The sequence below is a fragment of the Ranitomeya variabilis genome, chromosome 2, assembly GCF_051348905.1.
Source record: "Ranitomeya variabilis isolate aRanVar5 chromosome 2, aRanVar5.hap1, whole genome shotgun sequence".
NCBI lineage: Eukaryota > Metazoa > Chordata > Amphibia > Anura > Dendrobatidae > Ranitomeya > Ranitomeya variabilis.
Window position 1 is genome coordinate 29,302,024 of NC_135233.1, and position 7,564 is coordinate 29,309,587.

A 7,564-nucleotide genomic window follows, 5' to 3' on the forward strand; every position below is an offset into this window, starting at 1 on the left:
ACACTTAGCCATAGGCTCCGAGGTATCCAGAACCACCAGTTATGCCACTAACACAGAAGACCAGTAGAAACCAGTATCACCATCATTCCCATCACTGCAAATGCTGCTTCTCCCCGCTGTCATCTAAATCTCACTTGAAGACACATGAATCAGGATCATCCGGCTCGTTCGTTGCACGGCAGAGCAGTAACACAACCCTCACATCTGTGCATCCAAAGCTAAGCACAAAGTACAGAGCGGGTCCCATGTCATCACCTATAACTCAGAGCTCAGCTAATAATTCACCGGTGACATTGGAAACGACACTCACTGTAACCAGATCTATGGAGCCAGTCACTTCTCATCAGATTCTGTACATACCCAGCTGCAGCTCATCTATCTATCTATCTATCTATCTATCTATCTATCTATCTATCTATCTATCTATCTATCTATCTATCATCTATCTAGCTCTACTGTTGTGCTCAAAAGTTTACATACCCCAGCAGAATCTTTGCTTTCTTGGCCTTTTTTCAGAGAATATGAATGATAACACCAAAACTTTTTCTCCACTCATGGTTAGTGGTTGGGTGAAGCAATTTATTGTCAAACTACTGTGTCTTCTCTTTATAAATCATAATGACATAGTGGTGCGGCCATAGCCTGCTTTACTATAATACCTTGCAGTGATGGTAGAACATCATAAGCTGTATAAAAGCAGAGGCAGGGAATGCAGCAGCCATTGTTGGTGAATCTGGATAGTGAGAGGACGTCACAGCTCTCAACTTAGCCATAGAGATAGTGAGAGAAAGCCATAGAACACTGAAAAAACTTTACCAATAGTATGTGACTGTACAGCAGGGAGGAAGATTAACGAGTGAGGAAAAAGAGAATAGTCTCAGACACATTTTAACCCCTGGTCCATTTTCCATTTTTGCAGTGTCGTTTTTTGCCTTCTTCCCAGAGCCATAACCTTTTTATTATTGGCCATTTGAGGGCTTGTTTTATGCAGGACAAGTTGTACTTTTAAATGACACTATTGGTTTCAACATATTGCATACTGGAAAATGAAAAAAAAAATTCCAAGTGCAGTGAAATTGCAAAAAAAGTGCAATTGCACAGTTTTTTTTACCATGTTCACTAAATGCCAAAACTGCGCTGCCATTATGATTCTCCAGGACATTATGAGTTCATAGACACCAAACATGTCTAGGTTCTTTTTTTTTTTAAGTAGTGAAAAAAAATCCAAACTTTGGTAAAAAAAAAAAGTGACGTCATTTTCCGAAACCTGTAGCGTCTCCATTTTTTGTGATTTGGGGCTTGAGGAGGGCTTATTTTTTGTGCGCCAAGCTGACGTTTTTATTGATACCAATTTGGTGCAGATGCAATCTTTTGATCGCCCGTTATTGCATTTTATTGCAATGTAGCGGCGACTAAAAAAATGTAATTCTAGCATTTTTCATTTTTTTTCTCGTTACGCCGTTTAGCGATCAGGGTACCGTAATTTTTTTTTTTTGTAATTATTAATCGGGCGATTCGGAACGCAGCGATACCAAATATGTGTAGGTTTGGTTTTTTTATTGTTTTATTTTGAATGTGGTGAAAGGGGGGTGATTTGAACGTTTATATTTTTTTATTTTTTTCATATTTTTAAAAACATTTTTTAAAAATTTTTGCATGCTTCAATAATCTCCATGGGAGACTAGAAGCTGCAGTTGTCCGATCGGCTCTGCTACATACAGGCGATGATCAGATCGCCTGTATGTAGCAGAAATGCTCAATTGCTATGAGCGGCGACCACCGGGCAGCGCTCATAGCAATCTGGCTATGACAACCATAGAGGTCTGTTGGAGACCTCTGGTTGTCATGCCAACCCATCGGTGACCCACAATGACGTGATGGGGTCACCGATGGGTGGGATTTCCGGCACGAGTGCTTCCCGGAAGCACAAGTTAAATGCCGTTGTCAGAGATTGACAATAGCATTTATCGGGTTAACAGCAGCGGGTGGATCGCACTGTTAGAGGCACATGTCAGCTGTTCAAAACAGGTGACATGTGCCGGGAAAGATGTGGACTTAGCGCCGGAGCCCACATCAAAGGGAGGGAGTCCAACGTGGGCGTAGTATTACGCCCAGCATCGGAAAGGGGTTCATGGGATATTTGAGGTTTTTGAGTACTTTGCATGCATGGTGAATCAAATTTTCTGGGAAAATTGAGAGAATCTGGTGAATTTGAATTTCAAAGCATTCTCTCAACTCTAGTCTTATACCTACCCTACCTATTTTATAATCTATAAAAAGAAAAATAAGCAGCACTCCAATTAAATATGAAAAAGTGGAGATGAGCTAAGAAAGAGTCCGCCACTTGTTTTCACATTAGGCTAATAAAGAGTCCTCCACTTTTTTCCCATTTAATTGGTGTGCTGCTTATTTTTCTTTTTCTAATTTACTGGACCTTTGGGTACGTTTCTAAAAAGCTTTGCACCCGCCCCACAACTTTTTATTGCTGCTTTATTTGTTCTATCTTAGTATCTAACAACATCTTCTTCTGATTTATCAAGATTCCAAATTTTCTTATTGTTCTATAGTGGAACAAAACTCAGCAAATTATGCTTGGGGTCTCCATAGTTGGTGAGCACTGTCATTAGTCAAAAGATGGTAGAATTTTTATGTAAAAATCATATGCAGAGCGATACGAATATTGTACATACACAGGACAGCAGACACCCACCGGAAGATGCGCTTGGCCTTGAGTAGACAATGATTTGGGAGGGGACCTCAGGGTCCTGGTTGTCACAGTAGCATTGCTTTCCTCTCGGGGGGGGGGGTGATGCTATGTTTGGAGGCAAGAAAGGATAACTGCAACCAGGTACCACACACATGCAACACATTCACACTCGAGGCCCCCTGGGGGGACTTTTTATCCTATTTACTAGGTGACGCCCCATATATATATATAATTGGTAGTCTGTAGGGAAAGTCAGTGAGTTCCAGACATCAGTCTGAGGAGGACAGAGGGTTTACGGAGCTGTGTAGGCCACAGTTCTACAGCTCCTGGACAGAGACTTTTAGAAAGCAGAATTGATTGCAGTGAGCGTGCAGGAGAGGAAGCACAGGAGAGGATACCAGAAGGGGAGCAGCCCCGAGCAGGCTGCCTCCTTCTGAGGCGCAGAAATCCGGTAGCCAGAACACCGAGGTTGTAAGGACCTCCACGCCTTACATCAGAGACCAGCAGGACAGCTAATTGCACGTTACCTGTCCGCACCCACACCCAGGAGGCACAGTGACACCCCACAGAGCCGGGTCATCTAAGAGATCCTATAAACAGGCTCAAGTCACCAGTCATATGGGTTTTGTCCTATCCTATCCAGGGGACAGAGAGAGAGAGATAATATCTGTGAGGACCTTATGTGAAGCTTAGCAGTAAGGGACTACACCACTAAAGCGCAAAGGAAGGCTTCTACTTTCCACCTGGAGAAGGGGACACTGGACTTGCCTCCAAACCGGCCGGACCCTACTTGCCCTGTGATCCAGTGCCCTGGACTGTGGCTGCTGAAATCAACAGTAAACAAGGTAAAGAGACTGCAACCTTGTGTCTTCGTTCTTCTCTGCACCTCTCACCATACCACCATCTACACACCGGGAGCCCTGGGGATATACTTCACCTGTGGGAAGATATCCCATCTAGCTGCCATAACATCACCCCAGCGGACCCCTTAAAGCAGCGTCGGTCACCCTGACCGAATACCACAGGTGGCGTCACGAACATAAACTTTAGCCCTTTAAAGACCTTTCCCTTTTACATGGGCGCCCAGGGCCACGGACTGGGTCGCAGCCACCGTGACATCCCCCTGTGAACTCAGGACCCGGGAGCGACTACCCCACGGCCCTGGCAGGGCGACTCATATACACATTTATCTGTTCCTCCAGTTCGCACCTGGATCTCATCGTACCTCCCTAACTGCACATTTAGCGTCTCCCATTCCCACACTACCTCCTCACCCCACCCTTTTTCCTTTGGTGTCCCTCAAAGCTCTATCCCAGGACCCCTACTCTTCTCCAGCTATATCTTTGGCTTGTAACAATTCATAAAGTCCCATTGCTTGCAATTAGTGATGGGTAAACCCGAACACTAAAGTTCGGGGTCCTTGCCGAACTCCTGTTTGAGCACAGACCCCGAACACAGACTTCTCCAGGAAGTCTGTGTTACTGTTTGGGTTCGGCACCCCGAACGTCGAGTGTTTCCCATGCTGTCATCTGCATGACAGCACAAGAAACACCAGCAGCTCTGATCGGTGGTAGGTCAGAGTGCTGCAGTTCCCACGCTGTCAGATGACAGCGTGAGTCAGCAGCTGTGACCGGCAGTAAAAAGTTTACCGCTGGTCACAGAGGCGTAGGTTGATGTGAGTACTACTCCCATAAGCCTATGCCTGTTGTCGCTGAAGATGCCGTTGATGGGTGTATTCATCAGCCGGCACCTGCGCTATACATAAATTAATTTAAATAAAAAATGACGTGCTGTCTGTTCTGTTTTTGGATGTTACCCTTAGTAGCCATTCAAGCCCATTTGTGTCACCTTCTGTGCACATTATCAGGCCAAAATCACCAGGGTATGTGAACTTTTCATCAGGGTCATTTGGATGTTTTGGGTTGTCATTATGATTTAAAAAGAGAAAACACAATAAATGGCTTCACCCAACCACTAACCGTGAGTGGAGAAAAAGTTTTGGTGTTATCAGTCATATTCTCTGAAAAAAGGCCAAGAAAGCAAAAATTCTGCAGGGGTATGTAAACTTTTGAGCACAACTATAGCTTTTCATAGATGTTCCTTAGTATTCCATTAATATTTTGTAGATCACTTTTGCTTTGTCTGGGTTTTCATTTCAATTTTATTTTATGTTGTTCTCAAAGAAACACCTTTATTACCTTAGGGCTTCTTTTCTCCCAGTTTTTAGCTTCAATTTTTATTTTATCCTATGTTAGTTAATTTAATGTAAAATAAACTTAAAAAAAAACAAAAAAAAACTTGCGACGAGGATGGGATTCGAACCCACGCGTGCAGAGCACAATGGATTAGCAGTCCATCGCCTTAACCACTCGGCCACCTCGTCATCTGTTTCCCCTCCCCCTTGCAGCATGCTCACAGACATACAGTTGGGTGAGCCATGTTGGCACACAAACTGTATGTGTTGCCATAGGTTTTCCTACTGATCACAGTGCGATTGTAATATACAATATATAGAAATAAATAAATTACTAAAAATCTAATTCCTCTCTCAATATCTTTTATTTTTATATAACATACAGTAGTTGTATTGGCCATTGAATCTTATTGTTCCACCAGGTGGCAGTATCTCCTAATTCTCTTATGGTCTAAGTGCTACAATGAACTTTAGCACAGTGTGAACCACTAGATGGCAGTGCAGGAAAACAATACTCTATCGAAAACTATCAATGCAGTGCTGGACACTGAATGTAAAGGAATTATGCAGTGAAGGTAAGTCGTCATCACCTATCCACAGGATAAGTTAAAATATAAGTTATAATATTGTGGATCAGTAGGGTCCACACTATTAGGCAGAATGAGGCACTTTATCCCCATTAGAATTGCTCAATGAGCACATTCTCGACCGCTGCTCCATTCATTCCCTCTGGTGCTTTCTATCCTGAATGCAGCAACCAGGGGCGTATTTCTGTCCAGCCAGTACACCGATGACTCCACCTTTTGCCAGTCATTGCACTGGTAACCCATCTGCTATAAAATACATCGTAAACGTATCACTCTCACAAAATCCTCCACAGTTTTACACTGTCCTACTTCTAATAATAATAATCTTTATTTTTATAAAGATTATTTATTTCTCCTCACTCATCTCTGTCTACAACCCTTCTCACCTTCTCCACCAATCTGCACTGCCATAAATCTCTTCCTCATCTATGTCTACCATCCTACCTGTCCTTTCGACAGATCTGCACTGCCATACATCTCCTCCTCATCTATGTCTACCATCCTACCTGTCCTTTCCACAGATCTGCACTGCCATACATCTCCTCCTCATCTATGTCTACCATCCTACCTGTCCTTTCCACAGATCTGCACTGCCATGCATCTTCTCCTCATCACTGTCTACCACCTACCCATCCTCTTCACAGATCTGCACTGCCAGACTTATCCTCCTCATCACTGTCTATCACTCTATTCAACCTCTCCACTGTTCTTCACCACCCTACATCTCCTCATCCATGTCTACCATCCTACCCTTTCTCTCCACAGTTCAGTACCTCCATTCATCTCTCTCTTTATCTCTTTATATCAGTCTAACCATGCTCTCCGATCCGCAACTGATCTAAGACTAACATCTTTTAATCCAAACTTCTCACTCCTGTCTTCAAGACTCCTCTCGTGCTGCGCCAGTTCTCTGGAATGCTCTACCTCAGACAATCTAGTTCATTCTCATTGCCCACAGTTTTAAGTGCGCCCTAAAAACACATTTAATTACACAGTCCTATTACCTCACCTCACTAATGTAACTGTTCCCTGTTCTCCCTTCCTAATTTTTTTCCAGAATCTGCTCCCTTTTATTGTAAGCAGGTGGACTGAATGCAATAGCTGAGACACCAGGCGGAAAAAACAATTTGATTTATTCACTTAAGAGGATTATTAGGGAAAAACGGTTATTGCAAATCACACATGAACAATATTCATAGAATTACAGGCAAAAACAATTATATAGATAGAGATAGGTTGGTTAGTATACAAAACAGAATCTTGAGATTAGCTCAGGGTCTGCAGTCCAGCCTACTCTAGTTGGGAGGGGGACAAACACCATATTTAGTGGGAAAAGTCCGGGTACTGACAAGAGCCGCTGTTCCGTCTCACTAGCCCTAACCAAGTCTATCAGCGCTCTGGGCTGCTTCATCATCATCAGGCCAACATCTGGCCTGCAGCCTGCCCACGTCTGGTACCGTAAGTCCATGCTGAAAGTGATGGTCCGTTTTAAACATCTTCCCTGATCACCAGCCCAGGCTCGAGTCTCTGGCTGACTATCCTCAGGGCCTTTTCGGTACTTGACCGTCGACAAGTGTCTCCTTTGTCTATATCGATGGGGGCTGGTCCTTGACTGTTGACCATCTTCGTCTGGGTCGGGAACCTTGACCGGCGTCGTTCCAGTTTTCGTTGCTTGGCTGTCAACGGGTGAAGTCTGGACCTTGACTGGCCTTGCTCTGATCTTCGGTGCTTGACCATCGTCTGAGTCTGGGCTTTGCTGGCACACGTGGCCTTCGGCCAACTTTCTCGGCCACTGGATCTGAAGTGAGAGCATCTGCTTCGTCCCTTAGCGTCAAATCTCTTCTCTTGGCCTTTTATAGCAAACACTGACTTTGTCACCGTCACCTGACCTGGAGCACTAACTAATTCTATCCCTCCTGTAACTTTTCTCCTTCGGATCAGTTCCGCATGGTTTTATTCAGGACCGGGAGCCGCACGGCTTTGCAGCGTTTTATCTCCTGTGCTCCATTCTCCAACACGATCATCTGTTCCCACTCCCGCCATCAATAGCACTTGGCATTAATACTTATACAGATA

General features: G+C 44.1%; 1 non-coding gene across 1 annotated transcript; it reads right to left on the reverse strand.

The window, feature by feature from the left end:
* Positions 1–5,008: 5,008 nt before the first annotated feature.
* Positions 5,009–5,090, reverse strand: TRNAS-GCU (transfer RNA serine (anticodon GCU)). The gene has a single exon. It is a non-coding gene; the product is annotated as a tRNA-Ser (tRNA).
* Positions 5,091–7,564: the final 2,474 nt, after the last annotated feature.